Below are 27,275 nucleotides of genomic sequence, written 5' to 3' on the forward strand. Positions count from 1 at the left end.
TAAAAAGACAATGGGCACTTTCTAGAAACTGTGTCTCTGGGAATTCTTCCTGATACTCCCAGGAAGCATTTACCTGCTTCCTGTGCAGCCGGATAAGGAGGTAGTGTGTGCCTCGCTACTCTTGTGTGTGTGCATGAGAACTCTTGCTGCTGTTCAGTGGGTAAGCAAACATGCTATAATGGGAATTTTGACATTTTCTTTGAATAGATCTTAGACAATTACAAATTAACAATCTTGCATATAGGGCATTTCCAATACAGATGGCATGGCTTTGCCAGAAATATTTCATCAGCTGGGAATATTTAATCTAGAAACGTTCCATCTCTGACTTTCCATTTCATTATTAAGTGAGTAAAATGGCATTTGGAATCTGCATAATTATTTCTAAAAAGAATGTAAATCATTTATATGTTGATGTCAGATACATATGGAAGTATTTATATATTTATGTATACCTTAAGTATTCATATATGTATTTTGTATTTTTGTATTCAAAAATATTTGCCTTTAAGGGCATTGTTTTTAAATCAGAATCAATTCCTATTTATTTTTAATGTAGAAAAAAAGTATTCCAGTAACATGCAAATAATTTCTTCAAAGAAATTATGTACAACTATTAGTTTATTTTAAAGGGAATGTCTTTGTATCAAAAGATGAAAGTGGGGGTGCCTGGGTGGCTCAGTCAGTTAAGCATCTGACTCTTGGTTTAAGCTGAGGTCATGTTTTCATGGGTTGTAGGATCAAGCCCCACCTACGGCTCTACACCTAGTGGGGAGTCTCCTTGAGGAGACTCTCTTTCCCTCTGTTTCTCCCTTCACTTGTGCACACACTTTCTCAAAGAATAAATCTTATTTATTTATTTAATTTTTAAAAAAATTTTATTTAATTTATTTAATTCCTTAAATCTTTCTAAATAATAAATCTTTAGAAAGGTGAAAGTGGGTATCTATCCTTAGTCAATACATAACTCTTACAAAGGAATAAAAAATCCAAACAATCCAGTGAACATTAGTAGCAGTATACCAGAGAAATATAAGTGACCAATAAACTTGGGAGAAGATGCTCAGTGTCACTGATAATCAGTGAAAATACAAATAAAAACATGGTCAACACCACAAAGTTATAAGTACCATGATGGCAGCTACTGTGGCTGCTTGAACATCACAGAAATTACACCAGCCATCACCAGGTTGTAGTCAGTGCTCAGTAAAAATCTGTTATAGCAGCAAATAGCTTTAGCCTGTGCTATTGGCAAAATTAAAGGACTGACAAAATCTAGTGGTGGCAGGATCGAGAGGGAAATAGACATTGTCATCTATTGGTAGTGATAAGATAAATGAAACATTTTTGGAGGGCAAGTTGGTGTTCTGTGGCAAAAAAATTAAAGTCTGTACACATACCCATAATGAGGAGAAAAATCAATTGAAACTGAAATAGAATTCCCACAGATGTTAGAATTAGCAAACGGCATTAAAACAGTTACTATAATTATGTGCCATATGCTCAGAAGTAGAGACCTGGAAGATATAAAAAGAGCTCAAATACTAAGAGATGAAAACTACAAGACGTGGGATGAAAAATACACCAGAAAGGATTAACAGATTAGATATTGCGGAAGAAAAGGTTGGTGAACTTAAAGATAGAACAGTAGAATTGATCTAAAATGAAACACAGTGGGAAAAATGGAATTCTGAAACGAAAGAATATAAATGAGATGTTGGGTAACTTAAAAGAATCTTGATATACTTGTAATCCTAGAAGGAAAAAAACAGAGGAAGAACAGGAAAAAATATTTGAAGAAATAATAACTGAAAAATTTCCAAATTTGATGAAAACAGATTCTATCAAGTAGCTCAAATTCCAGATGCAAGAAATGTGAAGAAAACAATACCAAGGTATATGATACTAAAATTTCTCACAAACCAACAATAAATCTTAGAAGCAACCACAGAACAAAAATAAATAGGATAGCAGATTTCCCATTACTGAATTCAGCAAAAGGGAATTTAGTGGAACAACATCTTTAAAGTACTGAAAGAAAAAAATTATCAACCTAGGATTCTATATCCAACAAAAAATATATCTTGTAGAAACAAAGGCAAAAAAAATTTTTTTTCAACTATATAAAAGCTGAAAGATTTCACCATCAGACTTTCACTACTGAAATGCTAAAATCCTTCAGACAGAGAGAAATGATACCAAATGGAAATATGGATCTACGCAATAGGAATACAAGGCACTGGTAACCACATGGGCAATTATGTAAGTTTTTCTCTTATTACTTAAACTTCTTTGAAAGATAAGTGACTGTTCAAACAAAAATAATAGGAATATATTGTGGGGTTTATAACATATGTAGAAGTAAAATATATGACAAGTATATAAGACATAAAACACATGACAATGTCATAAACATGGGGAGGGGAAAAATGGAAGACTATTGTAAGATTCTTATACGTGAAGTAGTATAGTATCATCTTAAGGTAGACTGTGCCATAGATTGATAGGTAGATAGATATAAAATAAACCCTAATACAACCACTTAAAAAAAAAGGTATAGCTAATAAGCCTACAAAGGAGATAAAATAGAATCAGAATATACTCAATTTAGAAGAAGAAAGGAAAGAAGGAAAGAGGACTGAAGAATAGATGGGGCAAATAGAAAGCAAATAACAAAATGACAGACTTAAATCTAACCATATCAGTAATCACAAAATAAAAGTACAGTTGACCTTTGAACAGCACAGATTTGAACTGTACAGGTCCACTTATACACAGATTTTTTTTTTGATGACTACAGTACAATTCTTTAAATGTATTTTCTCTTCCTTACAATTTTCTCCATAACATCTTCTTTTCTCTAGCTTGCTTTATTGTAAGAACATGGTATATGATACATACAACATATGTGTTATAATACATACAATACATATGTGTTAATAAACTTTTTGTTATCAGTAAGGTTTCTGGTCAGCAGTAGGCTATTAGTTAAGTTGGGGAGAAGTCAAACATTACATGTGGATTTTCAGTTGCTTGGGGGGTTGGTGCCCAGAAGTGTCAGTTGTAGTCTAATAACTCCTACTAAAGGGCAGACACCATCAGATTGGATAAAATAAGCAAAACCCAACTACAACTATATGATGCCTACAAGAATCACATTAAAATATAAAGACACAAATAGGTTCAAAGTAAAAGAATGGAAAACTACTCCATGCTGACACTAGTTAAAGCTGAAATGGCTATAGTAATATCAGAGAAAATAGATTTCAGATGAAAAAGGGATAAAGAGGCCAATTCTTTAAGAAATAATAATCCTGAGCCTTTTTTTACTTAATAACATGGAACTGCAAGAAAAAATAGATAAACCTACAATTACAGTCAGATATTTCAATTCTCACTGATAGAATAAGTACACAGAAAATAATTAAGAATGTAGAAGTCTTGAATGACACTATCAACCAATTTGACCTAGTTGACATTTAAAGAACACTCAACCAAACATCAGCAGAACACATGTTCCTTTCAAGGACACAGAATATTTACCGAAATAGACCGTATTCTGGACCATAAAAGAAATCTCAATAAAGGTAAAAGGATTGAAATCCTACAAAGTGCATCCTAGAATTAAATGACAAATCACTAACAAAAAGACCTCTGGAAGATCCCCTAATATGAAAATGAAGTAACACACGTCTAAAAACCCGTGGGTCATAAAAGAAAGTCAAATGGAAACCAGAGAATATTTTGAGCTAAATGGAGATGAAAATAATATATCAAAAATTTTGGGATGTCACTAAAGCAGTACTTAGGAGAATTTTATAGCACTAAATACCATATTAGGGGAATGAGGGAAAGAAGGGAAGAGAAAGCAAAAGGGAAGGAAAAAGAGAAGGAAAAAGGAAAGGGAAAAGATGGATGGATAAATAGCTCTCACATCAGTGACTTCAGCTCCTGTCTTAAGAAATTAGGGATGGGGGCAAACACAAAACAAGCATGAAAAAAAGTAAACAAGATCAGAGCAGACATCAGTCTGCTGAAACTTAACATACTAGAAAACAAACATATTAGGGAAATTTAATAAACCCATACCTGTTTCTTTAAGAATATTAATAAAATTGAAATAATAATAAAATTGAACCTCTAGACAGATTATCAAGGGAAGGAGAAAAGAGGAAAGACACAAACTACCATCGTCAGGAATGAGAGAGGTGATATAACTATAGATTCTACTGAGAGGAAAAAGATAAGGGAATATTATAAGTAACTTTATATCTATAAATTTGACAACCTAATTAGAATAGACAAATCCCTTGAAAGACACACTATCAAAGCTCATTCAAAATTAGATTTTTTTTAAAGAAGAAGAAGGATAATCAGCCGCCTATCACAACCCCAGTGCAGCAGCTCTTTCTGCCCACGGGTCCTGTCCCCGTGCTTTAATAAACTACCACCATTTTGCACCAAAGACATCTCAAGAATTCCTTCTTGGTCGTTGGCTCCAGACCCCACCCCCACTGAACCTCACTTATATTCTAAAACTTCATTATTTGGCACCCGAACATGGGGCTTTGAGTCTTTATATCTGGACTCTGAGCTTTGGTGCAAAATTGGAGCAAGAAGAGCACCCCCTGGACCTAACACCTTCCACTCTAGATTTTCCCACCAGTGTCTCAGGTTGGATCCACTGTTTGCTTATGACTTCTTGGTTTACCTTATGAATTTGCCAGAGCACAACTTGAAGTAACCTCCCTAAGAAAAGAGCATAAAAGAGGTGCACCTTGCTTAGATCATGGTTGATATTTTCAGCTATACATCCCCTCAACCTCCTCTCACCAATATGACTAGGAGGAGGAACATCCAATAGAGGAAAAATCCAGAGACTGTGCCATCTGCCACAGAACTATTGGATATGGACATAAACAGTATGCTGTAAAGGGAATTTAGGGTAACAATTATCCACACAATGTCTAGGTTGGAAAAGACCATTAGTGGCAACAAAGAAACTCTAAGGGCAGAAGTGAGGGCTGATCTGCAGTACTAAGAAGAAGAAAAAGTAACCTGAATAGCTCAATTAAAGAAATTTCATTTGTAGTTTAAAAACCATCCCATAGAGGATTCTAGGAGGATGGCAGACTAGGAAACACCAACAATTTGTCTCCCCACTTAAATAGCAATTGCATGAGCAGAATGTATCTGATGTAACTATTTTGGAACTCTGGAGTCTATTGAAGGCTTGAACTTTTAGGGGAGGACTTGGACAGGTAAATTGTAGGTAACTTCAATCCATTTCAGTGCTCAGCACAGTTACAGTTACCCATCCTCCAACCTCCACATAGCAGGCAGCTGTGCATATACTCCTGAAGCAGCCTGCACACAGCCTGTGGGAGCCAAGGTTGGCAAAAAGGATCCTGTCCCCCAAATATCAGGAATCTGCTCTGATCTCTTGTTGCACTTCTCCCAGCCCCCAGTAGTTGTTGCAAACCTCTCCCCCTCTGGTTGAAGAGATTTCCAGGGGATTTAAGGGGCCAGTGCCTTCTTCCTTTCACCTCATTTTCCCCTCTTTGGGAGCCAGACATTGACAACTGCATGTTCAGCAAAAAAGAAAAAAAAAAAGAAAAGAAAAAAAAAAAGAAAAAGAAAAAAAGAAATTGACCATACATACCCAGGGAAAGACTGAGAGATGACACTCAGACTAAGTTTACACCTCAGGCTGATCCTCATCACAGAGACAGCTTAAAACAATTAAAAAACAACACAATAAGCAATAACAACAACAACAAAAGAAAACCCTGGAGAAAGAGGAGAATCTGATTTCCAGAGTTGCCACGATTAGATTCAAATGTCCAGTTTTCTACAAAACAGTCACAAGACATACAAAGAAACAAGAAAGTATGGCCTCCTCAAAGGAAAAAGATAAATCAACAGAAATTGTCCATCAGAGATCTGAGGGTGGATACACTAGACAAAGACTTTAAAGCAGCGGGATTAAAGATGCTCAGAGAACTGAAAGAAGATGTAGAGAAAGTCAAGAAACCATGTGTGAACAAAATGGAAATACTGACAAAGAGATAGAAAACCTAAAAGGGACCAAAAAGATTAACTGGAACTAAATATGACAATAATTGAAATTTAAAAATTCACTAGAAAGATTCAAAGGCAGATTTGAGCAGTCAGAACAAAGAATTAGCAAACTTAAAGATTGGATAAGGGAAATTGTCAAGTCTGAGGAAAGGATAGAAACAAGATTGAAGAAAACTGAACAGAGCATAAGAAACCCATGGGACACCATCCAGTACATCAACATAGGCATTGTGGGAATCAAGAAGGAGAAGAGGAATAAAGGAGTTGAAGAAATTCAAGAAGAAATAATGAAGAAATTGAAGAAATAATGGCTGAAAACTTTTCAAATTTGATGAAAGATGTAAATATAAACATCCAAGAAGCTCAGTGAATGCCAAGAAAGAAGAAATCAGAGAGGCATACTGAGATACAATCTTGAGAGCAATGAATGAATCATCACGTATAAGGGATCCTCAATAAGGTTTTCAGGAGATTTCTCATCAGAAACTGTGGAGGCTAGAAGGCAGTGGACTGATATATTCAGAGTACTAAAAGAAAAAATCCATCAACCAAGAATTCTGTATCTCGCAAAACTGCCTGTCAAAAATCAGGGGGGAGGGCTAGGTATTGTGGGACAGATCAGATGTGTCATAATGATAACTGAGATAGACACTGACAACCTCTATAAGGAACAGGTTCAGCTCCTGGCAGAGATGTGTATCCTTGCTGATGAATATTACAATACAGTTGGGGCCAAAACCAAAAAGAATTGTCACCTGAATGAAAGGATTATTGCACTGAGCTTTTAGGATTTTCTTATACAACACTGAAAATGAGTTCATGCTACAACAGAGATCAGATGCTCAGATGCTAAAATTACCTTTCCACGTTGTTTTGCCAATACTTGTTGTAGTCCTCCATTAAGTAACATAGGAAAGCTAGAAGAAAATGATGCCGACTGGTGTAAGAAGAGCAGCACAGAGATATTTAAAGGCTGAATTAGGAATTCCCATGAAAGAGGTTCCTCCAGAAGAATTAATTATCTAACACAAATTCACAGCAAGGCTCAATCATGTTGTATCTGGGGGGAACATGAAATTAATTCATTTTGTTTGTGAGGAGGAATGTATTTTTGATTCCAGAGCCCAGTGAGATTAAGAGCTATTAGTTATGTGTCAAAGGAAGAGATAAAAGAACTTCTGGTAAAGGCAGCCAGTGGTGAAATTAGGATAACTCCATGGTTTCAAATTATTGTAGAGCTTTTCCACTTTAAATGGTGAGAGATCTTAAGTCATTTAAATCAGTTTTGTTGACCATGAGAAATTACATAGAATGTGAATGTGGAGATGAGTGATTAATAAAATAATGAAAAATTTCTCTGCTTAGTAAACTTAACATGATTTTTAAAAATTTGGTTCCCTAGGAACTCTCACTTGAAACATTGATACTTTACAACTAGTATTTGTGTGGAAAACACAACCAACTTCTTAATTTTATATCACACACCCCATATGTGTGCATTACTATTTGTAAAAGACATTTATGAGAGGTTATTGTAAAAAAAAGAGAGAGAGAGAGAGAGAGAAATATTAACTTAGTTTAATCTAGGCACATGGTCCTAACAAACTCGAACAAATAAGTGAAACTCTTCATTTTTGATACATTGTGATAAACATTGTCAGCACACTGTAGAGCAGTTTGCTCTTTCCCAAATGATTTATAAATCATTAAATTTTTATTATAGTCCAAAAAAAAATGTGAGGGAGAAATTAAGACATACCCAGATAAACAAAAGCTGGTGAGGGAGTTTGTTACCACTAGACCTACCTTGCAAGAAATGGTCAGGGAGTTTTGTAAGGTAAAATGAAAGGAAACTAGACAGTAACTTGAATCTGTATGGAGAAAGGAAGATCTCAGTAGAGCTAAATACATGGGAAATTATAAAATCTAGTATTATTGTAACAGTGGTTTGTAGTTGTACTTTTTGGTTCCTACACATTTTAAGAGATTGTAAGTTTGAAGAAAAAAAATTGTCTAATATAAGCTAGTATTATTGTAACTGGTTTGTAATTCCAAGTCTCATTTTCTACATAATTTAAGAGACTAATGGATTTAAAAGAATTATAAGAAGGAGTGCTTGGGTGGCTCAGTCACTTAAGCATCTGCCTTTGGCTCATGTCATGATCCAGGTGTCCTGGGATTGGGCCTTCAATTGGGTTCCCTGCTGAGCAGGGAGTCTCCTTCTCCCTCCGCCCCTCCCCTTGCTCATAAAATCTTAAAAAAAAAAAAAAAAAAGAATTATAAGTTTATGTTTTTGACCGCACAGTTTATGAAGATGTTATTTTATGGCATCAACAAATGGGTGGGGACAGAGGTTTAAAGGAGGAGAGATTTTGTATGCCATTGAAGGTACACTGGTGTAAATTCAAATTAAAATGTCTTAACTTTGGGGGCGCCTGGGTGGCTCAGTGGGTTAAGCCTCTGCCTTCAGCTCAGGTCATGATCTCAGGATCCTGGGATCGAGTCCCGCATAGGACTCCCTGCTCAGCAGGGAGCCTGCTTCCCCCTCTCTCTGACTGCCTCTCTGCCTACTTGTGATCTATCTCTCTGTGTCAAATAAATAAATAAAATCTTTAAAAAAATAAATAAAAAATAAAATGTCTTAACTTTGGGTGTTAAATGTAATCCCCATGGTAACCACAAAGAAAATAGCTATAGAATATACATACACAAAAGGAAATGAGAAGGAATTTCAACATTCCACTACAGAAAGAGCAACTAAACACAAAAGAAGATAGTAATGAAAGAAATAAGGGAAGGGGGAGCTATAAGGTATATAGAAAACAAGTAACACTACCATAGAAATTCCTCCTTGTCAGGAATTACCTTAACTGTAAATGGGTTAAATTCTCCAGTCAAACAGGGATTGGCAGTTGGAAAAAAAAAACACACACACAATCCAACTATATGTTATGTACAAGAGACACTTTAGATCCATAGGGAGAAACAGATTGAAAATGAAAGATTGGGAAAAAATACTCCATGCAAATAATAACCAAAAGATAGCAGGGGTGATATACCAATATCAGACAAAACAGACTTTAAAACAAAAAGAGTTACAAGAGAAAAAGAAGGACTCTATATAATAATAAAGACAACAGTCCAATAGCAAAATGTAACAATTGAAAATATTTATGTACCCAAATATATAAAGCAGCTATTAACAAACTTGAAGGAAGAAACTGATAGTAACACAATAATAGTAGGGGACTTTAACACTCCACTTACATCAATGGATAGATCATTCAAAAAGAAAATCAACGATGAGACAGCGTCTGTGAATGACACATTGGACCAGATGGATCTAACAGTTCTATTTAGAAAATTCCATCCTAAAACAGTGGACTGAATACACATTGTTTTCAAGTGCACATGGAACATTCTCTAGAGCAGATCACATACTAGGCCACAAAACAAGTCTCAACAAATTCAAGAAGATTGAAAGCATATCATGAATCTTTTCTGAATAGAATTCTCTGAAACCAGAAATCAACCATAAGGAAGAATCTGGAAAGAATACAAATACATAAGGGTTGAATAACCTGCTACTAAACAATCAATGGGTCAACAAGAAATCAAAGAGGAAATCAATAAATACATGAAGACAAATGAAAATGAAAACACAGGGGCACGTGGGTGGCTCGGTTGGTTAAGCGTGTGCCTTTGGCTCGGGTCATGATCCCAGGGTCCTGGGATTGATCCCCACATCAGTACCCCTGCTCAGCAGAGAGCCTGCTTCTCCCTCTGCCTGCCGCTCTCCCTGCTTGTGCACACATGCACTGTCTCTCTGTCTCTCTCAAATAAATAAAACCTTAAAAAAAGAAAAGAAAACATGAAAACACAGTGGTCCAAAATCTTGGAATGCAGCAAAAGCTGTCTGAAAGAGAAGATTATAGCAATATAGGCCTACCTCAAGAAGTAAGAAATGTATCAAACAAGAAGCAAGAAAAATATCAGACAACTTAACCTTATACCTACAGCATCTAGAAAAAGAACAATAAAAGCGCCCAAAATCAGTAGAAGAAAGGAAATAATATAGATTAGAATAAAGTAAATCAGAAACTTAATACAATAGAACAAATCAAGGAAACCAAGATAAACCTCTAGCCAGACTCAAAAAAAAGGGGGGGGGTGGGGACTCAAACAAAATTAGAAATGAAAGAGGAGCAATAACAATACCACAGAAATAACAAAGGTGCTTGTCTCTTGTAAGAGAATATTATGAAAAATTACATGCCAACAAATGGATAGAAGAAATGGATAAATTTCTAGATACATAACCTCCCAAAACTGAATCAGGAAGAAATAGAAAATTTGCACAGACCAATTACTAGCAAAGAAATTGAATCAGTAATCAAAAAACTCCAACAAAGTCCAGGACCAGATGGCTTCACAGGTGAATTCCACCAAACATTTAAAGAAGAGTTAATAGCTATTCTTCTCAAACTGTTCCAAAAAATGGAAGAGGAAGGAAAGCTTCCAGATTCATTCTATGAGGCTGGCATTACCCTTATCCCGAAACCAGATAAAGATACTACCAGAAAAGGAAATTACAGGTCAATATTTCTGATAAGCATAAATGGAAAAATCCTCCACAGGATATTGGCAAGCCAAATTCAATAATGCATTAAAAATCATTCACTGTGCTTAAGTGTGATTTATTCCTGGGATGCAAAACTAGTTCAGCATTCACAAATTAACCAGTGTGATACATCACATCAACAAGAGAAAGGATAAAAACCATATTTCACTGAATGTAGAAAAAATATCATACTATCTATTCATGGTAAAAGCCCTCAACAAAGGAGATTTAGAGGGAACATACCTCAACATGATAAAGGCCATATGTGAAAACCCCACAGTTAACATCATAGTGGTGAAAAACTGAGAGCTTTTCCCCTAGGATCAAGAATAAGTGTACACTGTCACCACTTTTATTCAGCATAGTACTGTAAGTCCTAGTCACAGCCATAAGGCAACAAAAAGAAATAAAAGGCATCCAAATTGGTAAGGAAGAAGTAGAACTTTCACTATTGACAGATGAGATGATACTATATATACAAAACCTTAAAGATTCCTCCAAAAAACTACTAGAACTGATCAATGAATTCAGTAAGTTTGAAGGATACAAGATCAATATATAGAAATCGGTTGCATTTCTGTGTGCCAATAATGAAGCAGTAGAAAGAGATATTAAGAAAACAATCCTATTTACAGTTGCACCAAAAATAATAAAATATCTAGGAATAAACTTAACCAAGGAGGTGAAAGATCTGTACTCTGAAAACTTAAACATTGATAAAAGAAATTGAAGATGACACAAAAGATACTCCATGCTCAGGGTTGGGAAAACAAATATTGTTAAAATGTCCATATTACTCAAAGCAATCTACACATTTAATGCAATCCCTATCAAAATACCAATAGCAGGGGCGCCTGGGTGGCTCAGTGGGTTAAGCCTCTGCCTTCGGCTCAGGTCATGATCTCAGGGTCCTGGGATCAAGTCCCACAGTGGGCTCTCTGCTTGGCAGGGAGCCTGCTTCTTCCTCTCTCTCTCTGCCTGCCTCTCTGCCTACTTGTGATCTCGCTCTGTCAAATAAATAAATAAAATCTTAAAAAAAAAATACCAACAGCATTTTTCACAGAATTAGAACAAACAGTCCTAAAATTTGTATGAAACTACAAAAGATCCTGAATAGCCAAGGCAATTTTGAAAAAGAGCAACACTGGAGGTATTCAAATCTCAGATTTCAAGACATACTACAAACGTGTAGTGATCCAAATAGTATGGTACTGGCACAAAAATAGACACAAAAGGTCAATGGAACAGTATAGATGTGTGCCAAGAAATAGACTCACAATTATATGGTCAGTTAATCTTTGATGGAGAAGGCAAAAATATGCAATGGGAAAAAGTCTTTCCAACAAATGTTGGGAAGACTGGACAGCTACATGCAAAAGAATGAAACGAGACCACTTTCTTACACCATACACAAAAATAAATTCAAATTGGATTAATGACCTAAATGTGTTACCTGAAACCATAAAAATCCTAGGCAAGAGCACAGGCAGTAATTTCTCTGACATTAGCCATAGCAACATTTTTCTACATATATCTCTTATAGCAAGGTACTAGAAGTTATAGCCAGCCCAATTAGGCAAGAAAAAGAAACAAAACACATCCAAATTGAAAAGAGAAAGTAAAATTATCTGTTTGCAAATGATATGATCTCCTATGTAGAAAACCCTAAAAATTACACACAGACATGCACAAAACTATTAATGAATTCAGCAACATAGCAGGATGCAAACTCAACACACAAAATTTAGTCACATCTCTACAGTAACAATGAACAATCTGAAAAGTAAATTAGAAAAGCAGTTCCATTTATAATAGCATCAAAAAGATTAAGATACTTTGGAATTACCTTAACTAAGGAGGTGAAAGACTTGTACAAAACAAATGAAAACTACAAAACAATTGCTGAAAGAAATTTGAATAAATGGAAACACATCCCATGCTCGTGGATTGAGAAAAAGTTATTGTTAAAAATAACTTGGGTTAGGGGCACCTGGGTGGCTCAGTGGGTTAAAGCCTCTGCCTTTGGCTCAGGTCATGATCTCAGGGTCCTGGGATCGAGCCCCAAATCGGGCTCTCTGCTCAGCGGGGAGCCTGCTTCCCTTCCTCTCTCTCTGCCTGCCTCTCTGCCTACTTGTGATCTCTGTCTGTCCAATAAATAAAATCTTAAAAAAAAAAAAAAACTTGGGTTAATGTTTTTAACTTACTGTTAAAAAGTCAATGCTACGCAAAGAAATCTACAAATTTAGTGCAATTCCTACCACAATCTACTGGCATGTTTTGAAGAAATAGAAAAACCCATCTTAAAAGTCTTACGAAATCTCAAGAGACCCCAAATAACCAAAATAGCCTTTAAGAACAAAACTGGAGGGGCACCTGGGTGGCTCAGTGGGTTAAGCCACTGCCTTCGGCTCAGGTCATGATCTCAGGGTCCTGGGATCGAGTCCCACATCGGGCTCTCTGTTCAGCAGGAAGCCTGCTTCCCTCTCTCTCTCTTTGTCTGCCTGCCTCTCCGTCTACTTGTGATCTCTCTCTGTCAAATAAATAAATAAAATCTTAAAAAAAAAAAAAAAAACTGGAAGGCTGATTTCAGACTTAACTACAATGCTACAATAATCAGAACAGTGTGGTCCCAGTATGAAGACAGACATGTTTAAAATAAGGAGTCCAGAAACAAACCCTCGCAAATAGATCAGATGATTTTTTACAACAGTGCCAAGATCATGCAATGGTGAAAGGCCAGTCATTTCAACAAATGGTACTGGGAAAACTAGACATCCACATGCAAAAGAATGAAGTTGGACCCTTGCCTAACAGCAGATACAAAAATAACTCAAAATGGATCAAAGACCTAAATACAAGAGAAAGAATAAAACTCTTAGAAGATATCAATCTTTTGTCTGTACTGTCATTTGCAAATATCTTCTCGCATTCCGTGGGTTTCCTCTTTGTTTTCTTGACTGTTTCCTTTGCTGTGCAGAAGCTTTTGATTTTGATGAAGTCCCAAAAGTTTATTTTGGCTTTTGTTTCCTTTGCCTTTGGAGACATATCTTGAAAGAAGTTGCTGTGGCTGATATCGAAGAGATTACTGCCTGTGTTCTCCTCTAGGATTCTGATGGATTCCTGTCTCACATTGAGGTCTTTTATCCATTTTGAGTTTATCTTTGTGTATGGTGTAAGAGAATGGTCGAGTTTCATTCTTCTACATATAGCTGCCCAGTTTTCCCGGCACCACTTATTGAAGAGACTGTCTTTTTTCCACTGTATATTTTTTCCTGTTTTGTCGAAGATTAACTGACCATAGAGTTGAGGGTCCATATCTGGGCTCTCTACTCTGTTCCACAGGTCTATGTGTCTGTTTTTATGCCAGTACCATGCTGTCTTGGTGATCACAGCTTTGTAGTAAAGCTTGAAATCAGGTAACGTGATGCCCCCAGTTTTATTTTTGTTTTTCAACATTTCCTTAGCAATTCGGGGTCTCTTCTGGTTCCATACAAATTTTTGGATTATTTGCTACAGCTCTTTGAAAAATACCAGTGGAATTTTGATCGGAATGGCATTAAAAGTATAGATTGCTCTAGGCAGTATAGACATTTTAACAATGTTTATTCTTCCAATCCAAGAGCATGGAATGGTCTTCCATCTTTTTGTGTCTTCTTCAATTTCTTTCATGAGTGTTCTGTAGTTCCTCGAGTACAGTTCCTTTACCTCTTTGGTTAGGTTTATTCCCAGGTATCTTATGGTTCTTGGTGCTATAGGCAACCCACAGAATGGGAGAAGATATTTGCAAATGACAGTACAGACAAAAGATTGATATCCAGGATCTATAAAGAACTCCTCAAACTCAACAGACACAAAACAGATAATCATATCAAAAAATGGGCAGAAGATATGAACAGACACTTCTCCAGTGAAGACATACAAATGGCTATCAGACTCATGAAAAAATGTTCATCATCACTAGCCATCAGGGAGATTCAAATTAAAACCACATTGAGATATCACCTTACACCATTTAGAATGGCCAAAATTAGCAAGACAGGAAACAAAGTGTGTTAGAGAGGATGTGGAGAAAGGGGAACCCTCTTCCACTGTTGGTGGGAATGCAAGTTGGTGCAGCCTCTTTGGAGAAGAGTGTGGAGATTCCTCAAGAAATTAAAAATAGAACTTCCCTATGACCCTGCAATTGCACTACTGGGTATTTACCCCAAAGATACAGATGTAGTGAAAAGAAGGGCTATCTGTACCCCAATGTTCAGAGCAGCAATGGCCACGGTTGCCAAACTGTGGAAAGAACCAAGATGCCCTTCAACGGACGAATGGATAAGGAAGATGTGGTCCATATACACTATGGAGTATTATGCCTCCATCAGAAAGGATGAATACCCAACTTTTGTAGCAACATGGCCGGGACTGGAAGAGATTATACTGAGTGAAATAAGTCAAGCAGAGAGAGTCAATTATCATATGGTTTCACTTATTTGTGGAGCATAACGAATAGCATGGAGGACATGGGGAGTTAGGAGAAGGGAGTTGGGGGAAATTGGAAGGGGAGGTGAACAATGAGAGACTATGGACTCTGAAAAACAATCTGAAGGGTTTGAAGAGGTGGGGGGTGGGAGGTTGGGGGAACCAGGTGGTGGGTATTAGGGCACGGATTGCATAGAGCACTGGGTGTGGTTCAAAAACAATGAATACTGTTATGCTGAAAATTAATTAAAAAAATGATTTAAAAAAATTCTTAGAAGAAAACAAGATAAAAGCTGCACAGCAAGGATTTGGTATTGATTTCTTGGATATGACAACAAAGGCACAGATAATCAAAGAAAAAATAGACCAGTTGGACTTTTTGAAAATTTTAAAATTGTGTGCATCTAAAGACATTATTGACAGAGTAAAAAGGCAACCCGTCAAATGGGAGAAAATATTTGCAAATTATGTACCTAATAAGAAGCCAAACCAAGAAAACAAACAAACCAAAACAAATAAACAAAAAAACAACAACAACAAATGTGAAGAAATTGGAACCCTTTTGCACTGTTGATGACAATGCAAAGTGGTACATCCATTGTGGAAAACAGTATGACATTTCCTCACAGAGTTAAACTAGAATTTCATATGATCCAACAATTCCATTTTGGGCTATTTGCCCAAAATAATTGAAAGTAGGGTCTCAAAGAGACGTTTGTACAACCGTTGTTCATAACAGGATTATTCACAATAGCTGAACTGTGGAAGCAACCCAAGTGTCCCTTGATGGATGACTAGATAAGCAAAATGTGGTATAGACATACAGTGGACTATTATCTGGCCCTCAAAAGAAAGGGAATTCTGTAATTTGCTATAACATGGATGAATCCTAAGGACATTACATGCTAAGTGAAATAAGCCAGTCAGAAAAAAACAAATACTGTGTCATTACATTTATATGAGATAATTAAGAGTAGTCAGATTCATAGAGTTAGAAAGTAGAAGGTGGTTGCCAGGGGCTGGAGGACAGGACAATGAGGAAGTACTATTTAATGGATATGGAGTTTCAGTTTTACAAGATGAAAAGAGCCACGGAGTTGGATGGTGCTGATGGCTGCACAACATAATGAATGTATTTAATACCACTGAACTGTTAAAAATAGTTGAGATGACAAATTTTGTTATGTATATTTTACCACAATTTTTTAAAAAACTGCCCCCACCATACCTACATAAATTAATAAATTCATTGGTGAATTATACCAAACATTTAAGGACAAAATAATAACATTTGTATATAGTGTCTTCCAGAAAATCAGAGGAGAGACTGTTTCACAACTCCCATCTGTGAGGCTAGCACTACCCCGATATCAAAACCAAGCAAAGACATTATATGAAAAGGAAACTGTGTGCTAGTATCCCTCATGAACATAGATCAAAATCCTAAACAAAATATTTCCAAAAAATCTAACAACACATATACAGGATAATATATCAGTACCAACCCCATCTCTTGGTTGTCCCAGAGATGTGCACTTAGTTTAACACCCAAAAATCAGTTAATATAATTCATCACATTAACTAAAAAGGAAAAAAATCTATTATTATCTCAGTAAAGAGGATTGTCAAAAGCCAACATCCATCCCTGACATTAAAAGAAAAGAAAATACAAAGCAGCATATTAGGAATGGATATTCTATTCAACATTGTGCTGGAGGTTGTAGCCAAAGCAGTAAGGCACGAAAAAGAAAAAGGAGAAATTAAAAGCAATGCAGAAGAGAAAGGATAGCCTTTTCAAAAAATGGTGCTGAAATAATTGGTTATCCATAATCAAAAAAAGGAGGGGGCCACTTCAATCCATAGCTCACACCTCAAAAACTAACTTAAAATGTATCAAACTTTAATATAAGGCCTAAAATTATAAAATTTCTAGAAGAAAAAATAGGAGAAAGTCTTGTGATCTTAGGTTAAGAATTCTCAGATAAAACACCACAAAAAGCATAATCCAAAATAGAAAAGAAAATGGACAAATTAGACTTCATTAAAACTAAAAGCTTCTGTTCTTAAAAAACACTACAGGAATGAAAAGGTAAGCCATGGACTGGGAGAAAAGATTTGCAAAGCCTGGACCTGATAAAAGGATTGTGCCCACAATATATAAAGAACTCTTAATTCAGTAATTTAAAAAACACAATTTAAAAAAAGGGGGCAAAATATTCAAACAGACTCTTCACCAAAGAAGATATTGCAATGGCAAATAAGCACATGGAGAGATGCTCAGTTAAATAAAAGAAGTGCAGATTAAGACCACAGTGAGCTAACCACGGCACCCATATTAGAATGGCTGAACTTGAAAAGACCAACCTAGAACTATGGTCAAATACATGGAGCAATTGGAAGTCTCAGAACTACTGGTAGGAACATGACTATACAACAGCTTGTGAAAAACAGCTTGACAGTTTCTTACAAGTTAAATGTTTACCTACCATATGATTCAGTTATTCCATTCCTAGATATTTACCCAAAAGAAATTAAAGCATACACTCATGCACAAATGTTCAGAGCAGCTTTAATTATGATAGCCCCAAACTACAGACAATCCAGGCTTCCGTCAATGTGTGAATAAAGAGATGGTGGTTTATCCACACAGTGGAATAGTACTCAGCAAAAAAAAAGAATGAACCTAAACCACAGATGAATCTCACAATAATTATGCTGAGTGAAAGAAGCCAAGCCTAAAAAGAGTACATACATTATGTATTCTGTTTATAAAATTCTAGAAATTACAAGCTGATCTATGGTAACAGCAAATGGATTAGTATTTGGGGTTAGGGGACTGCCATGGGGTGGGAAGGAAGGATTATAAAACGACACAAGAAAACATTGGGTGACTGATGTTATGTTCGTTATCTTGATTGTGGTGTTGGTTTCATGGGTGTATACATGTCAAACCTTACTAAATTATACCATTGAAATATGTTTGGTTTTATTGTAAGTTGATTATACCTCAGTTACCAAACAAAGAAAAAATTCCACAAGGTTGCTTCAGTTATATATAAAATGTGATAAATTCTGTAGGACATAACCAATTTCTTTAACAAATAAACAGTGAAAAAGAAAGAAAAATTGAAAACTATAATTAAAGAGATTTAAGACACACATAAAACAATAGCATGGATGGACCCTATTTGAATCCTCATTCAAATCAACTATAAAATGATATTCATGCGAGAGTTGGGAAAATCTGAAGACCAACTGACTGAATAGTACATGTATTAAAGAAATTACTAATTCAACAGTAATGGCTGTTGTGTTAAAATAAAAAGCGTCCTTATCTCTTAGAAAGTATATACTCCTGGTCTAGCAATTCCACTTCACAAAATTTATCCTAAAGCAACTATGTGGGGGGAACAAAGAACATTTCTATTTGGGAGAAAGAAGAAATTTATTTCCCTATAAATCTTAATACAGTGTGTGGAATAATGTTCTTTTCAGGATATATACCCTGGACTTGATATAAACATCTGCTTGACTCTTAGCCACTAAGTGCTTTGTCCTGCCAACCCTGACTCATCAGAAATGCCCAGGCCTCATGACATTGTCTTTGCTGTGAGCTTTGTTAGGATAGAGTATATGGTCTGCATTGTAGAGTGTGCACCTCACAGACGGCTAACCACACCTGAACTGTTTGGGGGACATATGCATCCCATAATGTAGTTGCAGATGCTCTTTTTGCTGCATGGGAAGGCTCTGGGATGGCCCTGCAAGGTGTCAGATTGTTCCTGATCTTCAAAGATCATGGTAACCACAGAATGCATGGATAATCAATCATGATACATCATATATTTATAGTACGTATGATTCCCATCATTTGGGGTATTAGTAGTTGGAAGGCCCTTGGTCATGAATGACCTCATGCACTTTCTTGCCTTTATTCTCAATCATTCTTCTATGCAAAGTATTTGGTCATTTTTGGAAGTCCAGAACGGATTCCCCTGCTTGTGTCTTTGAATGTTAGATATTGGGTTGACACCTTTCAACATCCCACAGGTATTTACTGCATCTTCCCCCGGCCAGGCACTGTTGCTGGGAATACAGTTGATTAAATTGTATCCCCTGCCCAACAGGAAGGCATGAGTACCCTAGGTCACCTGAGGAATTCTACCTCTGTGGGATTTGACTATCTCCCTCACTTGGACAGTGAGAGATGCATGGTTGCAGGCGACTGTAGTACTGGGTACAAAGGAGGGACATTTCCCACCTGACAGGTGAGGGAAGCTTCTTGGGGAGGTGACACCCAAGGCTTGAGGAATGTGAGAGGCTTAGCCAGGCACGGTTTAGGGGGCACGATGGATAGAGAAAGCAGCATGGGTAAACAGAGGTGGAAGAGCATGACATTCCAGCATATGGGAGAGAGATGAGGCTGAAAGAGTCGGGAGGACCAAGTCATGGAGAAGGGAATTTTACTGCCACCATGAGAGCTATGTGGTGTGAATTTCCTTTCTCCATTTGGTCAGGCATCATCTCCTCCTCCCCATACCCCAGTCACCGGCAGCAGCCCCCAAAGGCCCACAGATCTGTGTACCAAGTCATAACCCAACCCCCCTTCATCTCTCCAGGAACAAATATTTAAGCAGTACCTTTTCTGCCAACCAGGATCAGCTCACAATTAAAGCTGGATGAAAATCTGGCCCCACTGCTGATTTTGTTTTTTCAGGAAGAAAACTGAATCTTCCTTCTGTTAGTGTATTTTTCCTAAGACATCTCACAATTATAATTTGATCCTGCGTGCATATAAATTGAATTAAACCAGCTAAAGCATTTGTTGAGTACCTTTACAGAGAAATGAACGGTGTCTCCCTAATTTGCCGCAGGAGGTCTTTCCCCTTTCACAAGCATCCCTTCTCCAGGCTGCAACTGTCCTTCCTTTTGTTCCTTCTTCCCGTTTCTCCCAAAACAAGACCCTACAAGCTGACAGAGGCCAGTATATCAAAATTTTAATGATCTCTGGTTCTGTGATAACACCCCCCCACACAGTGAAAAAATTATACATGAGATGAAACTTAGCTCTGTAGGTTTTCATTGTTAATACGACAGTCATAGGAGCTCAGAGGAGAAAATGTTGAAGCAGCTATTTTTTTTTTTTTTTTCAACACTCCTTCACTTGAAAGAATGGGAATAAGATAAGGGCTGCTGTGAATACGTGAGGCCGTTGGTGGATGTCCGTATTTTATAGTGTGGTCCTCCGATGATAGGCCTTTCTTACTTTGCACTGAATGCTGTCTGGGGCTCTCACAGAGAAAGTTCTCAAAGCCTTGATGGATAAGTTTGTGTAGTGGTTGTGGGTGGTTTTTAAAAGTTAATTTGGGATTTTTATTCTTAGTGTGCTGATTTTTAACAAATGATTCAGGCCAGCATATGACTAGTGAACAACATCAGACATACCTACAGCATTCATTGAATATATTAAGAATTCGAGCCTGCATTTCTTTTGAGTTGTTGAATATATTCCCAGTTGTACATTGTTGTTTTCCCAACACATAGTTACAAACTTACTAATGGAGGTTGAATTTAATTTAAATCCTGTTTTCTGTTACTTAGAGTGTTTATTTCTAGGCAGTATGATTTGGCCATTGGCCTATATTTCAACAACAGTCACTTATATATCTTTTTTTTTCAGATCAAGGTTTCTTCCAGTTTAATTAATACTCATTTAGCAACTGTTCACCTGTTTTACGTATTTAACAAACGTGTGTCTTCCTTACTACTTGCCAGGTGGTAAGTGCATTACATGAACTCTTTTAACCTTCATTACAACCTTACCGGGCAGGTACTGTTACTCTCCCTGTTTTACAGATGAGGCAGCTGAGGCTCAGGGAGATTGAGTCACTTACCCAAGGTCACACAGCCAGTAAGGGATAGAGCCAGTCTGCCCTCCAGTCTGGGCCTGTAACCACCACACCATCCCGCCTCATTCATTCCACACGTTTCTTCTTGAGCCCGTCCCTGTGCTGGGAACTGTGCTGGATGCAGGGACCACATGGGAGCAGACTGGTTCCTATGCTCCTGGGTGGGAGGGGGGGATGCCTTGGTCATCAGACAGCTGTGAGCAAAATCACTGTAGATGTTGGCTGGGGTGGTTTGGAAGCAAAGCAGGTACATTAATTTCTATTATTCTAAAAGTTAGAAGTGTGAGATCAGGGTGCCAGCAGGGTTAGGTTCTGGTAAGAGCCTCTTCCAGATTGCAAACTGCTGACCTCTCATCATACGGGTACAGGGTAGACAGCAGAGAGAGGAAGCAGGCTCTCCTGTGACTATTAGAAGAACACTCTTCTCGTTCATGAGAGCTCCCCCCACCCCATGACCTTATCTAACCCCAGTCACCACCCAAAGGCTCTGCCTCCTAATACCGTTGGGGCAGGATTTCTGGTCTCAACACAGGAATTGGAGAGAGGGAGGAGTTACAATCATTCAGTCCCTAACAGGGAGGCAGGCATTAATCAAATCCCACACACATGAAATTACTCAGAGGAGTGAGGAGAAGCTCTGATGCTCTCAGTGTGAACAGTGAGGCAATTCAACATAGAATCCAGGGAAATTGTTTCTGGGAATGGAAGAGCTGAGCTAGAGAAGAATAATGAGGCATTTTTCAAAGTCAAGAGTGAGGCTGGCCAGGGATCAGAGGATGTGGGGCATTCTCGGCATGGGAAAGTTGTACGTGCAAAGGCCCTGAGGCGGAAGAGAACATAGTTAACAAGGACTGAAAAGGTTGTGATGACTGCAAAGCAGGAAGCAAAGGGGAGTGTTGTGGGAGGCGAGACAAGGGAGAGAAAGAGAAGGGGGAAACCAAGAGGGCCTTGCTGGTCATTGTTAAGGAATGTGTTTTTCATCCTAAGGGCTGTGAGACGATCTGCATTTCCCTTCCCTCCCTTACCTTCCCCCAATACACGCACCAAGGAGGGGATGGAGGGAAGACAGTTAAGTGGCACCTGAAACAATACTTTTGATAAGAGGGTGACATGGAAGGTCATGAAGAGCAGGTGACAGATGTGGAAGGTAGCTAGAAGGTAAAACTGACCTGATAATGGGTTGGATCTGATGGGGAAAGTGCGCCGCTCCCTGAGGAGGAGAGAGTCCTGGATGTGGGCCAGACGTGGGCAAGGGACAAGTTCAGCTTCAAACGTGCTGGGAGGAAAGACAGCTAAACATCTGTGGGAAGGAGGTGATTAGAGAAGACAGGCCTGGAGATGGACATTGGCCATTCCCTTGTAGATAAAACAGGCAGATGTCCGTAGGGGTAACTGAGTTCCAGGAGCGGGGGAGAGTTACAAAGGGAGAGAAGCCCTGTGGGGCTGCAGCATTTTGCAACCCCACCAAGGAGGGTGATGGCTTGCAAGGGAGTCTGAGGCTGAGAAGGAGGAGGGAACCAGAGCGGTCTCTGTCCCAGAAGACAGGAATGAAGAAGGGTCACCACACTTCATGCTACTAAGAAGTCTTATTGGTTGGAAAGTGCAAAATCACATCTGTGGGGTTTAGAGTGACTTTTCTGTGAGAATGCTTTTACTGCAATAGTAGCATTGATTGACAGCTGGATTGGAGAGGATGAGAGAAGAGAACTGGAGATGTTAGTGGACACGGTCTTAGGAATGGCCTGCTCCAGGTGAGGTGGGGTTTAAATGTGCAAGAGCAAGGAGGAAAAGCAAGCAGACTAGCAGCCCTGGGGGAGCACATGTGCCCTGTGCGAAAAGGGGAATAGCCATACCTTCTGAATTCATAGGGGAAGCTGCAAATAGGAATGTTCATATGTAAAAGATTATTGATTGCTGCATTGTTTGTGATTACAAAATAGGGGAAACTAAGAATTCAAGTGTAAGTGAATATTCAACTCTAATAAATAGGGTTCTTTTTCCAGATTCTTGGGCTGTCAATTCTGAAACCACTTTCTTTGTATACTAGGACTAAGTGATAAATAAAATCTAGTGGATAATCAAAGTCAGGCTTCTCACTGTTGCAAGACTAAGGAGTTACAAATATAGACAGAGGGAACGTAGAAGTATCTAGGGATGGGACATGGGAATTGAAGGTATCAGTGTGAGGAGTTCATGGAGAGAAAAGATAGTTGAACAGACAGACATTTCTGTCAGTGTGTATGCAGACACACATACATTTTATTTTATCCCTGTCTGCTGAGAAGGTCTAGAAATAATATCCCAAGAGCAATAGTACAACCTACCATTCTAATCTTGGTTTCTAAATACGGTCCTATCCACCAAAGGGCTCTTTGGGAAAAATGGTTGATTCTGGGGAGGGGGTAGGGAAAGTATAAGCTGAACTTGAGTAACTTAAGGAGCCAAAAAAAAAAAAAAATTGCTCACATGATGGGAACATAGCAGAAGCATATAGGAACCAGCTTGACTGGGTTACCACTGATAAAATCTAGGACAATTTGAGCATAAAAATAAATAAGTAAAGGATTATCACTCATTGAGTAAAGTACCAACCCATTCATCTAAACTGATCAACTAAGTTAGTTAAACGAACAGACAGATAAAGGAAGAGACAAGATAGCTCTTTCTTACAGCGGAATGCTGACTAATAAATGTAGAAGGAATGATAGAGCTAGAAAATCGCCATTTGGCAACCACACGATAATGGATTGAAGCAAGAATCGTTCACGGGTTCTAAAACTAGTGGGTTGACGTAAGATATTTACATACTCACAAAGTAACTCCTGACATAGACTTACTAATCAGAAAAGAGGAAATCCTAACTTTATCGCAGAGGAACGCAGCAGACACTGCCTTAACCAACTGATCCACGCTGACCTCGATGGGAGGGAACATAAAGACACAGGTGTTTCCTGACATGATGTGCTGGGAAGGGCGCCCCGTCGCCACTGCGTTGTGCCCACCAGGAGTGCATGCCCGGCATGCACGTCACACACACAAAGCCAGGGCAAGAGATAGGCTGCCAAATAATTAGCCTGTATAAAATGTCAGTGTCGTAAAAAGCAGGCCGAAGGGCTATTCTAGATGCAAGAAGAGCGAAAGAGATGACAACTGAATGCAGTCTACTGATCATGGGTTGATTATTACTATAAAAGACATCAGTGGAAGTTTGGTGAAATAGGAATTGGGTCTGTAAGTTAGAGAACACTACTGCATCAATATTAACTTCATGATTCGTATTATTGTAGCATTTAAATGTATAAATGTAAAAGAATATATATTGTTTAATATATATGTATAAATATATGTGTATATATTTACATATAAATGTAAAAGAGTGTTTTGTTAAAAGAAAACATACTAAAATATTTAGGAACACAGGGACATCACATCTACAGTTCACTCATCTGGTTCAGAAAAAAAAATGTGTGTGTGTATATGGCGAGAGAGAGAGAAGGATAAAGCACATGTGGTAAATATTACCATTGGGAAATCTGGGTGAAGTGTATATGAAAATTCTTTGTAATATTCTTGCTATTTCTCCTTAAGCCTGAAATTATATCAAAATTAAAAGTTTTTTTAAACAGACCTCTAAAATATTAAATACTGGCTCATCGAATATAAAAATAATTACCCTCTGTGGACCAAGCAAGATATGCCTGCCATGGGCAGATTCAGGCTGCAGTTGACTGATTTTCGGCCCCTCTGGTGGTGGTCCTGTGGGATAAGAAGGGACTAGAAACCCAAGCCCAAGTAGTTGGACTGGCCCTAGGCTGTGGCTGTTGTTAACTGGAGGTCAAACAGGCAGGACAAAGGTAGAGATGGGGACACTCCCCTGTGTGGCTTCTCTTACCTTCCAAGATAGGTGGTATGGCCCCCAGCTGAAAGTGACAGCTGCTGGGAGTTCAGAGGCTTGAGGAGGAAAGATGGCGGCTGTGCGATAGGAGACCACCTGGGCGAGAACCTCACCTTCGTGCAGGGCGTGTGGCTAGTCCATTGGACTCAGCACTGCGAGAGGCCTCAGGGATGGCTTCTCCCAGCGGTTTTGGTCACTCTCAGACAACCACAGAAAAAGAGGGTAGCTGGGTTCAACCAGGGAAGGAATTTGTTAGCTGGGTGTAGTGGCGGTATGCAGGGGCATGGGGCTCTGGGTATTGCCATGAGCATCCTTGAAAGGGCTGACCTGAGATCCCAGGTGATCGAAAGTGAGGTGCAAAGAAGAGGGGAGGTGGGCAGGGCAGGGTCAAGAGTGACTGGAGAGCCTAGCAAGGGGGGTGCACAGTTTCATCAGGGAGGGTGGAACATGCGGCTGCCGAGAGCTGAAGGGATGGATTGGTGACTAGCAGTCTTGGGGATAACAGGGTCCAGTGCACAAAGGAACCCAAACGTGGCTTCAGGGCATGGAGAACAGTTTGCTAATGAGGGACAGAGAGCCAGTATGTTAGAACTTGGAAACAGCATCCCAGTTGCGGCCAGACTGTAGATGGAGAGGATCTCAATGTGCTGATAGGACCATGGTTTTACACAGTGGTAGACAGAAGCTACGTGAGGTGGGTTGAGGTACAGGGGAGGAGAGGCTGGGGAATGTGCCGTTATGGAGCGCAGAGTAGAGGGGCCAGCTGAGTCGGCAGCAAAGTAAAGAAGCTTGGGAAAATGACCACTAGGTAGAGGAGCTTTATAACGTGCAAACCTCCAAGTACAGAAGGATTTTCTAAAGATGGAGGTACTTCGAGTCCTACTCCTGAGAACATGTGAATCTGATTGGACAAGCCAGGGAAGCTGGGATGAGAAGAGGTGCTTTAAGCACCAGAGTAACAGGAAGTTTTGGGTGTCATGATGAAAGGAGGCTGTGGGAGTACAAGGACTGGAATGCAGGGGGTCGTGTTATCCCTCCCTAGCAAGACAGGGAAACTGAGGCTTGGAGAGGTTGTCAGTGCCACAGCTCCTACATAGGGAGCTGGAGCCTGAACCCAGACCTCAGCCCCAAGGCTAGTGTTCTCTCCTCCCCGTGCTGCAGAGATGCAGCGGCAGGCTTGTGCAAGGCCTCAGGAATGACAGGTCTCAAACCCAGATTCGGTGAGAGCAGAAAGTCTGGGTGGTCCGGCTGGAAGTGGGGAAGTGGTCGGGGCTTGACCTTGGAGTCTGAAATGCCAGGTAGGGAAAGTGGACTTTAAGATGAAGGGACTCATTCAGAGTCTACCAGGTGGTCAGTGGATGTCTAATAGCTGAAGTCTCCGCCTCGGAGGGAAACTTGGCACAGGGATTCCCCCAGAGAGCCTCTGGTACAGTGACTGCTAGAATGCCCCGAGCTCCCTGCACTTGGGCAGCTCAGACCACCGTCTAGTGCCGGGACTGCTGACAGAGCGTTCAGGCCACCATCTGCAGGACCAGCAGGACTCAGACCCGGGGCAGGTGCGCAACCCCGTACAACAGCTCCTGGCAGCAAGCTGGCCCCGGGTGCATTTCCCACCTCACCGTGAGACCTTGTCAGATGCCCGGATAAGGTTTTCCTTCATTGGCTGTTACCTGCCTGCTTGTCTGGAAACTACCGAATAGGGAAATGACTTCTCAGTGAACTCTTGCTGGCTCTGAGCACTCATCTCTTTTTCTGAGTGCTCAGAAACTAAATTGTAGGCTCTGTTCCCAGAGTTCCCCTGAATTCAGAGTCCCAAACTATAGTCCAGAGTTTATCCTTTGTGCTTCTATAATTGACCAAATGGATGCCTCCAGAAGGAAGAACACTAGTTTTCTAGACACGTGGAGCAGAAATGAGCGCATGTCTGCTCTCAGCCAAATCTCTGCCCCAGCCTAGGCAGGATCCAGGAGGCCATACCTGTCCAGCACGCACACTCCTCCCAGTCCTGCTTGCCACCCAGCCACACTCGGCCCTGACTTGGTTCTGGGTCCTCGGATTCTCATCTCTATTTCTGCTTTCCCTCAGATGCCACAACGCACAAGAGAAAGCATTGCAGAGTAGTGAGCCATAGAGGGGACACTGCTCCCTTCCCTGGGACCACAGGGTCACAGAAAGAGCACTGGGTTTGAAGTCAGCCTTGGTAGCAATCCCACTCGCTCAGGCATGACCTTGGAAGCTTATTCCACCCCTCCAACCTGTGTGTCCTCAACTGCAGCAGGGGAATAACATCTAACTTTTGCAA

The 27,275-nt window shown here is 39.2% G+C and overlaps 1 protein-coding gene and 1 pseudogene across 2 annotated transcripts in view; both read left to right on the forward strand.

Moving 5' to 3' along the window:
• NMNAT3 (nicotinamide nucleotide adenylyltransferase 3) overlaps positions 1-27,275 on the forward strand; it is a 117,942-nt gene that overhangs the window by 52,605 nt on the left and 38,062 nt on the right. The gene's annotated exons all lie outside the window — the stretch shown is intronic.
• On the forward strand, positions 6,478-7,620 carry LOC116874695 (annotated as a pseudogene).

Source organism: Lontra canadensis, unplaced genomic scaffold (genome assembly GCF_010015895.1).
Source record: "Lontra canadensis isolate GAN:19392208 unplaced genomic scaffold, GSC_riverotter_1.0 scaffold38, whole genome shotgun sequence".
NCBI lineage: Eukaryota > Metazoa > Chordata > Mammalia > Carnivora > Mustelidae > Lontra > Lontra canadensis.